At 38.3% G+C, this 18,347-nt stretch overlaps 1 protein-coding gene across 1 annotated transcript in view; it reads right to left on the minus strand.

Annotated features, from left to right (window-relative positions):
- The window catches only part of Pak3 (p21 (RAC1) activated kinase 3), a 336,231-nt gene that overhangs the window by 289,521 nt on the left and 28,363 nt on the right, over window positions 1–18,347 (minus strand). Inside the window, exon 2 of the mRNA XM_055604923.1 lies at window positions 151–262. The gene's annotated coding sequence lies outside the window, so the exon portion shown is untranslated. The remainder of the gene's footprint in view (window positions 1–150; window positions 263–18,347) is intronic.

Raw genomic sequence — 18,347 nt, forward strand, 5'->3', positions numbered from 1 at the left:
ACACACACACACACACACACACACACACACACACACACACACACACAGTTTTTAAATCAAGGACCAGCTGTGCACTGCCGTAAAGAAATCTCAGTTCTCAGAAACAGAGGCAAATGACATCAACAGTAATTACTCTTATGCCAGCCTTACCAGTATAAGAGCTTTCCATTCATTGTCTAACTGATGTCCTCATGACCACTCCATTCCATAAGTGATGAAGCTAAGTCTTAGAACTCTTCGGTAATTTGCTGGAAGGCACAGGCTGGAAAAATAAGACAAAGGGGCAGGACTGTGTGTTTTTTCCATGATTTTCTTTCCATAATTGAAATATGACTCTACTGTACTATCCACACTGTCTCCTCTCATATCACTCCCAAGGAACCTATTCAAAGGCCTTGAGTCAGCTCTAGAATGGTCTATATTATTCGAAGTTCACACTCAAATTACTTAGTCGTTCAAGGTAAAGATCAAATATAAAATAACAGTACTTATCTACGCCATTCATTGAGTATTTTTGTTTCCGTTGAATATGTGAGCCTCCATTTATACATTTCAGTTATACTGCAAGTGAGGCAGGGGGCAGAGAAAAAAACCCAGCGTCAATAAGCAGAAACAGCATACCCAAATCCCCACCTTAAGTTAAGGCAAGTTGCAACACTATGACTTCCTTCTGGCCTGGCACTTGGATGGTCTTTCTCAAGAGCTCCTAGCTCCCTCTAATTCTAAATCTAGCTCCCTTTAAGGCAGAAGAAAAAAAATGGCTTGCTTTCTGTCTTCCTCCACAGAGAATTTATGCCACCAATTTCAGAAATGCTTGAGCTGGCCTCATACACTGCCTGTGGGACAGGTTGCCCCGACCTCAAGGAGGCTGTGCTGAAGATTAGCGCTGTTTCTATTTCTGTACTGCAATTTGTAAAAATCTCTGCACTGTGCTTGAAAGGAAAATTAAAAAAAAAAAAGCAAAACAAACAAAAAAAAACCCAGATTTCTTGATAAAGGCAAAAGGCTTCATTCCTCCCACAGAGGCAAAATGGCATCTAGCAAAGCAGCCTATGGACATGTCTGTAGAACAAAATGCTGCAAGCCCACAGCTGAACTAAGTGGTGGACTGGATGGCAGAAAAGGAGGTGAGGGTTATAAAGGGCCCCCATTTAGTCTCTTTAGCTGAGGTTCTCCCTCCATTTAGAATATCTGCTCTGTTTCTGCCACAGAGAGGGGTGTTTTTACAATGTGTAAGTGGTTATGTCACAAATGACTAGTTATTTATTAAACACTGTGTCAATTCTAACATTTTTTTCTCCACCCCTTCCCCCTCACAATGTAGACATTTTTTTCTTTTTTCCCTTAACTGTTCTTCATGCAAACCTCCAATCCACCCACCATCGCACACGCACATGTGCACACACGCACACAAACACGCACACATTTGATTAAAAAAAAAAGCAATATCTATAAAGTGAATACACTGATTATAAGTTCTGGTGGGTCCATTCTCTGGTTCTAGTATTCTGTTCAAATATTCAGGTAAATACCCAAACATTGTCCATGAAATGGCATTTCAGGTACTGTTTGTTAACAGTATGCTAATTTCAAATTGTGCATGTGTGTTTCTGCATCTCTCTGTCTCTCTCTGTCCCCCCCCCTCTCTCTCTCTCTCTCTCTGTGTGTGTGTGTGTGTGTGTGTGTGTGTGTATGTGTGTGTGTGTTTTGAGACAGGGCTTCTGATCAGTGTTGGCCTCCAAATCCAGTTGTAGCCAAAGATGATCCTGAACTTCCAATCCTCCTGCATCTGTCTGCCAATTACTGGAATTACAGGCTTGCACCACCAAGCCCAGTTTCTTTGGTGCTGGGTGTGAAACCCAAGGGCTTCTCCATGGTATGCAAGCACTGTGCTAAATTCCATTTTATCCACAAATAGCTTGTTTTGTTGGTGAGGGGTGTTGAGTTGTTGGATAATAGGAAAATTATTTTTTTTCCCCAGGAGCACTCCGACATCCTCAAGAAATCTGCACTGCCTTTTCCCATTGTTGTTGCAATCGTCATTCTCTTTATTGGCTGTCAGTGCCGTAGCGTCTGGCTAGTCAGTTACCTCTTCTCCATGTGTCACTTTTCTCTCTCCATGTTAAGGTGGTGAGAGCAATTTAGCCTCTAAATAACTGAGGTTTCAACCTCATGGAACTTCAAGTTAGTGCCATTCTCACCTCAGTAGAAGCATCCCATCTGACATCAAGAAAATCCAAGGAGGTGTTAAATTTGCTTTGTGGCTGCAACTCTCTTTCAGTTTGGCAAGACTAGCTCAGGATTTGATGCATTTATATATTTTACTATTATGAGTGTACAAAATACCTCACCTTCTTAATCTGCACTGTCTGTCAATCACTAAAATGGCTCCTTCCCAGCTGTGTTGCTAATGAGACCCGTGCTTGCTGTTGTTTGTCTACATAACACATGCCCCTATTTCACTTGATTCACACCACTTGGTTCAAGAGAATGAGATGCATGTGGTGGGATGGGGGTGCTTCCCATGGTGCTTGGAAAAAAGTGATGAGAGAAAATGAAACTTATTCTCATTCTTTTCCAATATGTCAGATTGATTCACATCAACCTCCCTGTGTCTCAATCCAAGTCATTCTATCTCTTGGGACTGAGTGTGCAGTCAAATTCATGATAATTTTAGTGCATATCTCATAAGGTCACTTTGGAGACCAAGTGAGTAAAGAGCCTAGAGCAACTCTCAGCAAGTGCAAATATCTCAATTACCACCGATTATGCCAATTAATGGTTCTTCCTGGCTAAACTGGCCTTTAAGATTTCCATTTCAAATGACTATTTTCTTTACTTTTTAATTAAAATTTTATTTTTATATTAATTACAGTTTATTCACTTTGTATTCCAGATGTAGCCCCCCTACCATGTTCTCTCCTAATTCCACCCTCCTAACCTTATCTCCTTCCGCCCCTCTCCACTGATAAGGGAGGTCCTCCTCCCTTTCCATCTGACCCTAGCTTATCAGGTCTCATCAGGACTGGCTGCATTGTCTTCCTCTGTGGTCTGGAAAGGCTGCATCCCCCTGGGGGATGTTGTCAAAGAGCCAGCCACTGAGTTAATGTCAGAGACAATTCCTGTTCCCCTTACTAGGAAACTCACTTGGATACTGAGTTGCCACGGTCTACATCTGTGCAGGGGTTCTAGATTATCTCCAAGCATGGTCCTTGGTTGGAGTATCAGTCTCAGAAAAGACCGCTGTGCCCATATATTTCCGTCTGTTGTTCTCCTTGTGGAGCTCCTGCTCCCTCCAGGTCTTACTATTTCCTCCTCCTTTCCCAAGATTCCCTGCACTTTGCCCAAACTTTGGTTATGAGTCTCAGCATCTGCTTTGATACACTGCTGGGTAGAGTCTTTTAGAGGCCCTCTGTGGTAGGCTCCTGTCCTGTTTCTTGTTTTCTCCTTCTTCCAATGCCCATTCTGCTTGTTTTTCTGAGTGAGGATTGATCATCTTACCCAGAGTCCTCTTTCTTGCTTAGCTTCTTTAAGTGTACAGATTTTAGTATGTTTATCCTATATTATGTCTAGTATCCACTTGAGTTGGCTCAGCTGTTAAAGGCTAGGCTCACAACCAAGACTGTATTTTTTGGTAATCTCTTTTTACGAAGGGATCTGGAATCACACTAGACACAGTATTATATTATTCACATCTTAAAGTCCTTAGAGGGGAAGGAATTGATTGAAACCGCCTGTTTTCCTGTTTATGCACCTACTGAGCAAATATTTATTGGTACTCTTTGCATGCCAGGTACCATATGCCAGGTGATGGCAACATAATGGTGGCCAAAATCCTTGATTAATAGAATCAGCACTCTAGAAGTGGGGGAGGAAGAGAGGAAGCGAGATAGTCAAGAAATGAGCCAGACACTGTCGAACTTGATGGCATTAAGAGATAGAACGTGTGGCTGGTTTTAGGGAATATGATGAGAGTGAGATTAAGATGAGATGAGTTTACAGAGAAAGGCAGGGAACAGATCATTCTAGCTTTGCAGTATGTCTTTATCCTTAGAATAGTGCAATGTAAAATGGATTTGAAATAAAGAATCAATATCAATGTTTTGAGTGTTAAAGTCTGTGCTGATTGTTGTTTGGAGTTGAGATTGTAAGACTATTGCACTGTGACATAAAGATGCTCCTTATTCATATTGAAAACGGAAGTGTTAAGGTGATCTCTGTTAGTCAGTGCTAAATCACATTAAGTCCTGCCATAGGGCAATCATCAAAATGATGATGCAAAGGACTTTGGACCATGTGCACCCACATTCTTCTCACTTGTGCATTTCTTGTCACTGGAATACATGTATCATCAAAGCATTTTGCACCCCTTTGTTTTACTTCCTCTCTAGATGAAGCAACTGTGGATGGGAAGAATAGGACTTCATCTTGGTAGAGCAATGGGTAGTGAAAGAAAAAAGTGACTCAGGACTGAGGCAGGACCATTGAATGTGCCCATGAGTATGTATATTTATTTGTATGAACTTTCCCAAGACTGCTCAAGGCAGTGCACACTGGGGCACACTTTTATGTAGGAGCTGAATCTCATCTGCAGCTCTTAGACTTAGAGCCAAGAAATTCAGAGTGTCTGTATCCATCTGCACAATATTATGTAAGTTAGTATGTGTCTGTGATATAAATGGCACACCCATAATTATTATGGTGCCCTGAACATCCATACAGGGCAACCTAAAAAAAGAGTGGAAATGAATAGAAGGACATTGCACTGGTCCAAGACAAAAATGCTAGTGGCCCATACTAGGTTATAGCTGGGGAGGTGGTTAAAGGGGCCATTACTGGGATCTGTTTTGAATGTAGTCAACAGGATTACCTGGGGTCTAGAATGTGATGTGAAAAGGAATAAAACCGAGAACAACTGGGAGTTTGAGCCAAGAAAGCAGATGAGAAGAATGCATGTAGAAAATTCCTTCACAAGTCCTGCTATGAGCAAGTTACGATGTAAGCTGTCCATTTAAATAGCAAGCTAACCAATCTCTATATTGTAAGCTCCTCATTAGGAAAGTTACTCTTCACTGAGGACCTCAAAGCATCTATTCAAGAGACCACTGGGAAATTAATTTTTTTTGATATTTATATACTTATCTTTGTCTCAGATGTCTTTTTCCTATTCCTATTTGACCCAAGGTAAAATATTTTCAGCCTGTTCCTCCTATTGATTTCTCCAGGTTTCTCATTTATGGCATCCTGATACATTTCTCTCTCTCTCTCTCTCTCTCTCTCTCTCTCTCTCTCTCTCTCTTTCTCTCTGTCTGTCTGTCTGTCTCTCTTTCAGTTTCTCATTTATCATTTCCAAATATCCCTTTCTAATTTTTTTTAAATCAGAACTCCAAGTCTTCCTCTATACAGCATGTACCTTCATTCAAGGACAAGGATGGTCCCTGGACCAGTTCCAAGCAGCCTAAAACTCCATGACTTCACCAAATCCCTCTCCTCCATAATAGAAAAAGGTACTTGGAGCAAAAAGCAGAGCCAAATAAGCTGAGACAATGAGCCAAGTGCTGAGAAATTAAAGAAAGTAATGCTGACTTAGGGGGGTGAAAGAATTAATCAGGAACTCTTAAGGTCATTGTGATCTCTTTTATTGCATTAGCATGTAGTAGCAGAAGTCTACATATTGATTAATATTTCTGCAGAAGAGAACAAATATAGGCTAGCTACATGGCTATCCAGAGTTGCATCATCCTCAGAGAGTGTCCAAGCTGGCATGTGACTGGCCATCCTTACTCCTGGGCCAAACACATTTTCTATAGCTCACTACTTCCTAACATAGGGAATGTGTGAGTAAGGCCCCAAGCACATTTAATAAATTGAAATCTGCCTCCTGTGCTTGGTGCTCCTGAATCTCTTTGACTCATTCATTTCACTACCTCTAAGTGTCCTATTCTAGATGGCTTGGGACAGTCTCTGGAGGGAGGAATTGCTTCTGGCAATCCACATGAGGTTTTGGAAGCTGTCCTTGTGGCTATGACTCACATTTCCTTCAACACCAGAGGAGGAAAGCAATTATCATTTCCAGTGATGCCGTACAGATTTTTCCTCCATTTGTTAAAGTAGCCTTGTCTCATCCCTGCTACGCACACACACACACACACACACACACACACACACACACACACACACACAGAGAGAGAGAGAGAGAGAGAGAGAGAGAGACAGAGACAGAGACAGAGAGCCTGACAGACAGATACAGACAGAGCAGAGAAACACAAAAGCAACTGTCTCATGCAGACAAGCATGGGAAAGGAAATAGCAATTAAGACAAGATCCCAAGGTCTTCAGTTCCACCTACCTACCAGTGACTAGTATAAGTGCTTTATATTGGTGCTCTGAGTAAGGTCACCATTTCACAGATGGAAGAACCAATGATCTGAGTGATTTAGGTACTTGGTGGAGATCACAAAGCTAGAAATTAGAAAAGCCAAAGTTTGAACCCAAATATATTTGACTTCAGTGTAACTGCCTCAACTAGCTAGGTATACCTCATGAAACAAAAATCATACTTCTATTTCTAATAATTTTTCCCTATAGATAGAGGAACGTCATCTATCTATAATGTATTGAGATGCCTAGAAAACAAATGGCACCAACCCTGATCTCTACTATTTTTTTTTCTACTAAATGGTACCTTGTGTTCATGCACCCTATTCACTCAATTTACACATCACAAACTTATTTGGAGTTCCAACCAGCTTCCTCTTGATTTGCCTCTTTCTGATATCACAAGCCCACTTTCTAGGTTTCCAACTTCAGAACCATCCCTAACTCCTCTCTGTGTGACCACCAAAGTAGGATGATTTCCTCTCTATAGTGTCCCTTAAATTTACTCTTTATGCCGTTTTAGTTTTTTTTTTTTTCAAATGCATCTTTTGCCCTTCTTAACAGTACACAAACAAACTGTCCAACAGTTTTCATGGGTCAAACATTCCAGGCTGCAATTCTCATCAGAAGTTTTATTAATAAAGTGTAAAAGTACTGTTCAAAGAAATTCCACAACCCTTCACTCCATTTCCCCAAAGTTTAATATTTTGTAACATTTCCTTCAGCTTTTCTCTCTTGCTAAACATATTCTTTTGTAATATGTAATTTATTTTTTAAATGTCTTCTTCTCTCATATATTACATCCCAACTGTAGTTTCCTCTCCCTCTTCTCCTCTAAGTTTCCCCCCTCATCTCTTCTCTCCCCTAACTCCCCTCCTCCATCATTTTCTTTCAGGAAAGGGAAGGCCCCCCATAGATATCAACTAAACATGGCATATCAATTATATCTTCTTTTAAACCAGGTGAGAGTAAGTTGAAGATCATATTTCTTTATTTCTATATACTTCAATATGTGATACATATGAAGGCATTTTTGTTCCTTGCAACAAGAGAAAGTACAGAATCAATAAATTAATATTCACATTACATTTCTAAAGGAATTTTTCAAATTTAGCTAATTAACTCAACAGTAAAACATTATCTATTATAGGAGTCAAGTATGGATCACCTTTAAGTTAATTTTGAATGTCACTTTAGTCTTTTTTTAAAAGATGGAACTGTTTCTCAGTTTTTCTTATCTTTTATAACCTTGACATTTTCAAAAAATACATTGTCCTCTGATTCTATCTATAATTTTCAACGTCATGGTAGGCAGAAAAGCAGAATATCATCTGAATTTCCTACTTCAGAGTTACAGAATTTGAAAAGGCCTAGATTTAGTATTATTACATTGGGTCTCAAACCACTCAACATTTCTGTCATATCACTGACTCAACATTATTAAATTACTTCACAATTTACATTTAATTCTAACTGTGACCATTCAATGATAATTGCTTTTGCATAATCACCCTCAGTCTGAGTATGAGTGGACCCTACCAAAATTATGAGAAATTAATTTAAAGAATATGTTAGAGTATATAACAACATAACCATCTCAGCAATAGAGATTTTAAGCATCTGAATCCATCTTCTGAATATGGATGTGAGCTTTAGTTTTAAATAAGGACTATTTGGGGCAAGAAAGGAGGGATGTACATAATCAAGCAATCCCAGTAAAGTGAATTTCTAGTACCAGATATGATTTTACTTCTACTGAATGGGATTTAAGTCCAACTAGACAGTCACTACCAACTAGACAGTGCTACTACTGCACGTTTAGAGATATCGTGCCATGGTGGTCATTGCTGTTGTTCAGAGACATCACATCTGGGTAAGACTTATCATTACTTCCTTTCCTGAGCAGCTTGCATAGAATCATCTGTTACTATAAATGCTAGACTTCAGGAAGGAGATTTTCAGTTCAGATCCAGCTCAAATCTTCCACATCCTATGACCAAAGTATGTGGTATATTAAACAATAAAGGCTCACTTTCAACCTCTGGGAGGCATCCAAAGAGAACAATAGTAGCTTACTTATTTGGGGGGGGTCTCTTGGACTATGCTGACCAACAACTCAAAAGGGAGTAGTATTGAGGTCCACAATTAAATTTACTAGCCCATGGAAATAATGAACCATTGTTCTGAAATGAGTTTGTTATTGAGAAGTATATAATAATGGCAACTACACAAAGAGAAGTTCTATCAATATCAAAATCAAATGATGTGTCAAGAAGGAAAATGTGCAACAGGAAAATATTAACAAACTTCAACCATCACTGTAAAAGTCTGTTGTAATTTTAATTGTGCTGATTTTACATCTAAATTCAGTGTAAATTTGTATTTGTTTTTATATATGTAAACATTATCATGAATTTATCTTACTTTTCTGTATGTATGTAGAGGGTAAGAACATAAAGAAACATTACATGGGAGCTAGAGAGATGGCTCAGAAGTTAAGAGTACAGGTTGTTTTTCCAGAGGTCCTTAGTTCAATTCCCAGCAACCACAAACGCATCTCTAGTGAGATCCTGTGCCGTTTTCTGGCATGCAGGCATACATGCAGATAGAACACTGTACACATAATAAATAAATAAATAAATAAATAAATAAATAAATAAATAAATAAATAAATAAATATTTTTTAAAGAAACATTATATGAGCAATTAATATAATGCTCCACTTCAGCCATATAGAGATAAAGCCATGTTATTTCAATACCAAAAAAAAAAAAGCCATAAACAAGATTTCATAATTTACTAGTGCTTCAAGACAAAACATTCAATAAGCTATGGGTAGAATTGAATTTCCTTGGCATTGTTGTGCTGGTTAGATTTTGTCTACTTAATACAAACTAGAGTCATTTTAAAAACAATGGAACTTTAGCAGAGAGGTTGATTCCATCAGATAGGACACTGAGCTTCACTGTGGAGGCATTTTATTGATTAATGATTGCTATAGGAGGGCTACCTAACTGTGAGAAGTGCTATCTATCACTAGGCTGATGGTACTGCTTGTATAAAAAGCAAGCTGAGTGAACCACAGAGAGCTAGCCAGTAAACAGCATTCCTGTGTGGTTCCTGCCTGTGCTCCTGCCCTGATTTATGGTGGACTATCATTGGGAAGGGAAATCAAATAAACTGCTCATCCTATTTGTCAGAGCAACAGAGACCTAACTGAAACAACTGTCAAAAATATCACAATATTCAATGTAAGTTGAAATGCCCTAACTGAAAATGAATAAATAAATACATCTAATCTAGCAAAGGTCATAAATAGATAACACAATGAACTGCAGAGGATGTATTGTTCTGCTGTGACTTCAATGGTTGACTAGAATCTATGAATCATTTCAATAGTGTTGCTCAGTATCATGAGAAAATATCACACTGTGTTTTGCCAGCTCAAGAAAAGGTAACCTCCATTTTTGGTGACTGAGAAGGCAGAGGTGGCTGCCCTAAGTACAGGTCTCCCTGCTCAGCAGACAAACAGTGGACAACACTGAGCTGACAGGTCTCCTATACTCTCATTTGTCCCTGAAGGAACAAATCTGAGAGTAGACAACAGTGGGCTCCACTGTGCTTTCTGATTGGGTCTGACAGCAAGTAAGAGCACCATCAAGTGAGTACATGCAGAGCCTCAGATCTAGGGTCCCTCTACACTAACAGCCAGATATCTGATCCCTCCCACCCACACCCTTACTGTGGTCAACATAGTAATCCTTGGGACAGCATTTTCAACATTGAAGGGCCTGTTTTGTGGGTTTACCAGTGGAGTCCAGGCAAATAACTCCTGGAGCCCAGAAAATTCTATACACCAGGAGGACATTAACCCAGACCTGTAGGCCACTGAGGTATTCAGGGCACCTGTACAAGTGCATTGTGCCAGCAAACAGCTCTCCCTTCTGTGCTTAAGATCTAACCTTCTAGGTATCTACATGGTCTAGTACTTCAAGGCAAACTTCCACACACATTCCCAGGCTACATCACATCTGCCTGCAACCTTCCTCCCTTAGCTACAGCTGAAACACCAACATCCACCCTTGAACCGGTGGACATCTCTCATCTTCCAGAAAAATAGTCCAGACACCAGAGATAAAGAGACCCAGTCTGAAGTACAAACTCAGGAACAAACAGTGAAGGTTACAGATAAGCAGATGGCTGGAGGTCAGCCATCAAAAATCAGGACATCATGACTTCACCAGCAACCCCAAACATCAATTGGTATTCTAAGTCATCGGAAACACAGGAAAGTGATCTCAAAACTATGATTATCCAGTTATTAGAGGCATATAAAGAGGAAATGAACAAAGCTCTCAAAGAAATACACGCAAATACTACCAAACAAATAGAGGCACAAGTAGAGGCATATAGAGAGGAAAAGAACAACAACAACAAAAAAAGTAGAGGCCATGGTGGAAAGACAGAAATCCACATTTAAACAGATGAAGGAAATGGTGCAAGACATGAAAACAGAATCAAAAACAAAAAACAAAAACCACAAACAGAGAAAACCCTGGAGTTGAAGAATTTAGAGAAAAGATCAGGACCCACAAAGGTAAGCATCAACAAAAGAATACAAGAGATAAAAGAAAGAATCTTGGGCACTGAAGATACAATTGCAGAAATTGGTACATCTCTCAAAGAAAAAGTAAAATCAGAAAATTTCCAAACACAATATATCCAAGAAATCAAGGAGGGGAAGAAAAGGCAAAATATAAGAATAATAAGAATAGACAAAAAAGGAGATTCCAGGCTCCAAGGTTCAGAAAATATTTTCAAGAAAATCATAGAAGAAAAATTTCCCAACTTAAAGAAAGACATGTCCATAAACAATGAAGAGGCCTACAGAACACCAAATAGACTAGACCAGAAAAGAAACACCTCAGGTCACATAATAGTCAAAATACTAAATCCACAGAACAAAGAAAAATTATTAAAAGGAGCAAGGGAAAAAGGCCAAGTAACATACAAAGATAGACCTATCAGAGTCATATCAGAATTCTCAACAGAAACTATGAAAGCCAGAAGGGCCTGGGGAGATGTCATGTAGACTCTAAGAGACGACATATGCCAACTCAGACTACTATACCCAGAAAGCTTTCAACCAACATAGATGGAGAAAACAAAATATTCTATGACACAACTAAACTTAAAAATCTACACAGCAACACAGCCCTACAGAAGATACTAGAAGGAAAACTGCAATCCAACAAAATCAACTACACCCAAGAAAGTACAGGTTATAAATAACTAAACACACACACAAAAAAATAATAAAAGGAAACAATCGTAGAAACACAGTAACACCACCACCTCCACAATAAAAAGAAGCTAACATTCATTGGTCACTATTATCTAACAACATGAAGGGACTCAACTCTCCAATAAAAAGACCCAGACTAACAGAATGGAAAGAGAAACAGGATCCAACATTCTCCTGCATCCAAGAAACACACCTCTACAACAAAGATAAACACTACCTCAGAGTAAAGGGTTATAAAAAAGGTTTTTAAAGCAAATGAACCAAAAAACAAGCTGGGTAGCTATCCTAATATCTAATAAAATAGACTTTCAACCAAAATTAATCAAAAAAAATGAGGAGGGGCACTTCATTCTCATCAAAGGAAATATCCACCAGGAGGACATCACAATCCTGAATATCTATGCCCCAAATACAAGAGCAGGTGCATTTGTAAATAAAACATTCTTAAAGTTCTAATCACACATGGATCCCAACACCTTAATAGTGGGAGACTTCAACATCCCACTCTCACCATGGGACAGATCATCAAGACAGAAGCTAAATATGGGAATAATGAGACTTTCAGAGGTCCTAAATCAAAGGGACCTAATAGATACCTACATAACTGTCACCCAAATTCAAAAGAGTATACCTTCACACAAATTAACCATATAATCAGGCACAAAGCAAGCCTCAACAGACAAAAGAAGATTGAAATATTCCCTTGTACCCTCTCAGTCTACCATGGCCAAAACTAGACTTAAACAACAACAGAAATAACAAAAGGCCTACATACACATGGAAACTAAACAACTCTCTACTCAATGACAGCTAGGCCAGGGAAAAATTAAAAAAGAAATTAGAGATTTCCTAAAATTAAATGAAAACAGAGGCACACTTTTCCCAAACTTATGCTAAGAGGAAAGTTCATAGCACTAAGTGTGTCCTGAAAGAAGTTTCAGACATCTCATACAAGCAACTTAACAGCACACCTAAAAGACCTAAGGGGGAAAAAAAAAAACAGACACACCCAAGAGAAGTAGAAGATTCGAAATAACCAAACTCAGAACTGAAATCAATGAATTAGAAACAAAGAAAACAATTCAAATAATCAATGAGAAACCAAGACCTGATTCTTTAAGAAAATCGACAAGACAGACAAACCCTTAGCCAAACTAGCAAAAAGGCAGAGAGAAACTATCCAATTCGACAAAATCAGAAATGAAAACAGGGACATATCAACAGATACTGAGTCAATCCAAACAATCATTAGGTCTTACTTCAAAAGTCTATCTGCTACAAAATTTGAAAATCTAAATGAAATGGACAATTTTCTTGATAGATTTCATTTACCAAAATTAAATCAAGATCAGATAAATGGGTTAAATAGTCCTAAGTTGTCTCCTTTCCAAAAACAAAAAACAAAACAAAACAAAAAAAAAAAAACCCAAGGCAAGATGGTTCCAGCACAGATTTCTACCAGACCATCAAAGAAGAGCTAACTCCAATTCTCTTCAAACTATTCCACAAAATAGAAACAGAAGGAACATTACCAAACTCACTCTATGGAGCCACAGTCACCTTGATTCCTAAACCTCAAAAAAGAGGCAACAAAAAAAGAGAATTTCAGACATATCTCTCTTATGAACATTGAAGCAAAAATGTTCAATAACCTACTTGCAAACCGAATCCAAGAATACATAAAAGATATCATCCATCATGACCAAGTAGGCTTCATCTTGCCTATGATGAATAGGATGCAGGGATGGTTTATATGGTGTAATCTACCATATAAAAAAACTGAAGGAGAAAAAACACATGATCATCTCCTTAGATGACAAAAAGGCATTTGACTAAATCCAACAACCATTCATGTTTAAAGTCTTGGAGAGATCAGGGATACAAGGCACATACCGAAACATAGTAAAGGCAATATACAGCAAGCCTATATAGCCAACATCAAACTCAATGGAGAGAAACTTAAATCAATCCTACTGAAATCAGGGACAAGGCAAGGCTACCCACTCTCTCCATATCTCTTCAACATGGTACTTGAAGTCCTAGCTAAAGCAATAAGACAACTAAAGGAGATCAAAGGGATATAAATCAGAAAGGAAGAAGTCAAAGTATCACTTTTTGCAGATGATATGATAGTATACATGAGTGACCTCAAAAATTCAACCAGAGAACTCCTTCAGCTGAGAAACACCTTCAACAAAGTGGCTGGATACAAAATTAGCTCAAAATAATCAGTAGCCCTCCTATATAAAAAAGACCAAAGGGCTATGAAGGAAATTAGGGAAAATTTACACCCTTCATAATAGCCACTAGTAACATAAAGTACCTTGGTGTGACTCTAACCAAGCAAGTGAAAGACCTGTATGAAAAAAACTTCCAGTCTCTGAAGAAAGAAAATGAAGAAGATATCAGAAAATGGAAATCTATCCCATGCTCATGAATCAGTTGAATTAAAATGGCTGTACTGCCAAAAGGAATATACAGATTAAATGGAATTCCCATCAAAATACCAACATAATTCTTTACATAACTTGAAAGAACAGTTGTCAGTTTCATGTGGAAAAACAAAAAACAAAACAAAACAACAACAACAAAAAAAAAAAACAATTGCTAAAACAATCCTGTACAACATTAGATCATCAGGAGGTATCTCCATCTCTGATCTCAAGCTGTACTACAGCAATTGTAATAAAAACTGCATGGTACTGTCAAAGAAACAGGGAAGGGGATAAATGGAATCGAATAGAAGACCCAGAAATAAACCCACACACCTACGGATACTTGATTTTTGACAAAGAAGCCAAAATCATACAAGGAAAAAAATGATAGCATCTTCAACAAATGGTACTGGTCTAACTGGATGTGTTCATGTAGTGAAATCCAAACAGATCCATATTTATCACCCTGCACAAAACTAAAATCCAAGTAAATCAAAGACCTCAACATAAAACCAGACACACTAAATTGGTTAGAATAAAAAGTAGGGAAGAGCCTTGAACTCATTGGCACAGGAGACAACTTCCTGAAAAGAACACCAACAGCACAGGCTCTAAGAGCAACAATCAATAAATGGGACTTCATGAAACTGAGAAGCTTCTGTAAAGCAAAGGACACTGTCGTCAGAACAAAATGACAGCCTACAGATTGGGAAAGGATCTTCACCAATTGTACATTTGACAAATGGCTAATATCCAGAATACATAAAGAACTCAAGAAGTTAAACAACAACAAATCAAGTAATCAAATTAAAAAATGGGGTACAGAGCTGAACAGAAAATTATCAACAAAGGAATATCAAATGGCAGAGAAACACTTAAAGAAATGTTCAATATCCTTAGTCATCAGGAAAATGCAAATCAAAACGACACCGAGATTTCACCTTACACCCATCAGAATGACTAAGATCAAAAACTCACGTGAGAACACATGCTGGAGAGGATGTGGAGAAAGAGGAACCCTCTTCCATTGTTGGTAGAAATGTAAACTTGTACGACCACTTTGGAAATCAATCTGACTCTTTCTCAGACATTTAGGAATTGTACTACCTCAATATTAAGCTATACTACTCCTAGACATATATCCAAAATATGCTCAAGTATACAACAAGGACATCTGCTCAACCATGTTTGTAGCAGCCTTATTCATAATAGCCAGAACTGAAAACAACTCAGATGTCCCACAACTGAGGAATGGATACAGAAATTGTGCTGCATTTACACAATAGAATACTACTTAACAATTACAAACAAGAAAATCATGAAATTTGCATGCAAATGATGGAAACTAGAAAAGATCATCCTGAGTGAGGTAACCCAGAAGCAGCAAGAGACACATGGTATGTACTCACTTATAAGTGTATATTAGACAGATAATATTGCATAAATATACTAAAATCTGTACACATAAAGAAACTAAGCAAGAAGGAGCACCCTGGGTAAGATGACCAGTCCTCATTCAGAAAGCCCATGGAAGCTCAGTGTTCAAGAGTGTTCCCCAGTAATAGGAACAGGAACCATCTCTGACATGAACTCATGGGCTCACTCTTTGATCACCTACACCTGAGGGGGAAGCAGCCTTACCAGTCCATAGAGGAAGACAAAGAAGCCAGTCCTGATGAGACCTGGGTCAGATGGAATGGGATGAGGACCTTTTCTATCATTGGACTAGGGGAGGGCCATAGGAGAAGAGGGAGGGAATGTGGGATTGGGAAGGGATGAGGAAGGGAGCTACAGCTAGGTTAAAAAGTGAATAAAAACTGTAATTAATAAATATAAGAGAAAGGCAAAAAGGAGCATACATTAGAAGAGGGAGAAAACAGGGAACAGGACAGGAGCTTATCACAGAGGGCCTCTGAAAGACTCAACCCAGCAGGTCAACAAAGCAGATGCTGAGACTCTTAGCCAAAAATGGGCAGAGTGCAGGGAATCTTATGAAAGAAGGGGGAGATAGAAAGACTTGCAGGGGACAGCAGTTCTATAAGGAGAACAACAGAAACAAGAAATCTGAGCTCAGGGGTCTTTCCCGAGACTTATACTCCAACCAAGGATCATGCATGGAGATAACCTAGAACCCCTGCACAGATTTATCCCAAAGCATCTCAGTGTCCAAGTGGGTGCTGTAGTAAGGGGAACAGGGACTGTGTCTGACATGAAATATTTGGCTGGCTCTTAAATCACCTCCCCCTTAGGAGGAACAGCCTTACCAGGCCACAGAGGAAGGCAATGCAGCCAGTCCTGATGATATCTGATAGGCTATGGTCAAAGGGAAGGGGAGGTGGACTTCCCCTATCAGTAGACTTGGGGAAAGGCATGGAAGGAGAAGAGGGAGAGAAGGTAGGATTGGGAGGGGACTAAGGAAGAGACTACAGCTGGATTACAAAGTGAATAAACTGTAATTAATAAAAAATAAAATATTAAAATAGTGAAAAATCCAAGTAAAAAGTACATTTTGTACTGAATGTTTATTACTTTTGTACAGTAATAATGCCAACTGTAAGACTATGTTGAGAGCCATTTTTACTTAATAGTGAAAGACTTGAAGCTTTCCTATCTTGGCTAATTTAATCCAATATTGTATTGCAAGTTCTATCCATGGCAATTAAGTAAGAAAATAAAATATAAGTAAAGAAAAAATAAAAATAAATATTAATTATCTATATAGTAATAATGGAAATAATAAAACTACTAGGAATACATGTAACCGTAAGTACAAATCCTCTCATCAGAACAGGGGACCAGGGTGAGAATAAAGGAGAAATAGAATACAATGTTATATGTAATAAATGGGAATTGAATAGGAAGTTTAAATGTGGAGGAGAATAAGAGGTCAGAATGCAGGAGAGGACATGTAGAGTGAACTTACTAAAACATATACATATATAAAAGTAGTGTAAATGGAGTTAGCATGTAATAGGGAAGATAACACTTCACCTAGATATAGTAGATAACAACCAGCCCCCCAAACATCACAGGCTACACCTCCACAACTTGACATTAAGACCTTATTGCTGAAGACACCACTTACTTATGTCATTACAAATGAAGAAAGTGTGCTATTGCTCAATGAGAACCTTCTTCCTTACTGACTAGATTCATAGTACTGGAAGATACTATACACAATACTGGAGGAGAAAAGTAGTCATCAATCATATCCAGCAAATAAATGTGCAAGCTGCAATAAAGATATGCCTGTAAGATGTGCCCATTGGTGCAACAGAGGCAGAAATGTTATAGAACCATTTCATAAAATTGGATTTAAGACCTTTTCTATGAGATGCAACCCTGCTAAAGAGGCCAAAATCTGAGATTAGATAGGTCATGAGCTCTAAAAGAAACCTACTGCTCTTAAACTACTAAATTAATTACAATAGCAATAAAACAAACCATTAATTGCTGTCACACACACCCCTCAACAGATAAGATTGTTCTTGCAGTATATCGCAATTAACACAGAGATCCAGAACTGGACAATATACATTAGAAAGTGAGAGACTTTGGAACACTGAGCCCTAAATGGGATGTATTTGTCACACCCCTCTGCTAAAGGCTCAGGTGTCTATGTGAAAAGGAGGTCGAAAAAAATTTAAGAAACAGAAATGGTAAATGACTTTGAGGAAACAGCATCTTCCAAACACAACAGGCCTGATACACACAAAGACTTAGAGACTGTGGCAGCATGCACAAGACCTGCACAATTTCCAGGCAGACAAAACCCTAGCATGGACAAGGTGAAGTGAACACAATGACCTACCTCTAACCTAGAAGCTATTTACAATTGGTGGTTGCTAGGAGAGTGGAACTCAGTTTTCTTCAAAGTAGTATGCATATCTAACACAATCCATGGATAGGCCTCAGGCTCAAAAATAGTTTGCCAACACAAATGAGATTCCATGTTTTTTTTTATCTTCTGCTTTTATGTTTTGTTTGTTTGTTTGTTTTAATTTTAAGATACTGAATGAGGCTGGGTAGCTAGAGAGGGAGAGGATACAGAAAGAGTTGGTGGAAAGGAAAGGGTATGATCACAATATACTGCATGAAAAGTAAAAAAAAAAAAAAAAAAAAAATATATATATATATATATATATATATATATATACATATATATATACTCAGAACAGTGTGAGACATTGCAGAAAGAAAATAAAGAAGTCCTAAATAACAGAAAGACA

The sequence above is a fragment of the Psammomys obesus genome, unplaced genomic scaffold (assembly GCF_907164565.1).
Source record: "Psammomys obesus unplaced genomic scaffold, mPsaObe1.curated_primary_1811, whole genome shotgun sequence".
In the NCBI taxonomy this organism is placed as follows: domain Eukaryota; kingdom Metazoa; phylum Chordata; class Mammalia; order Rodentia; family Muridae; genus Psammomys; species Psammomys obesus.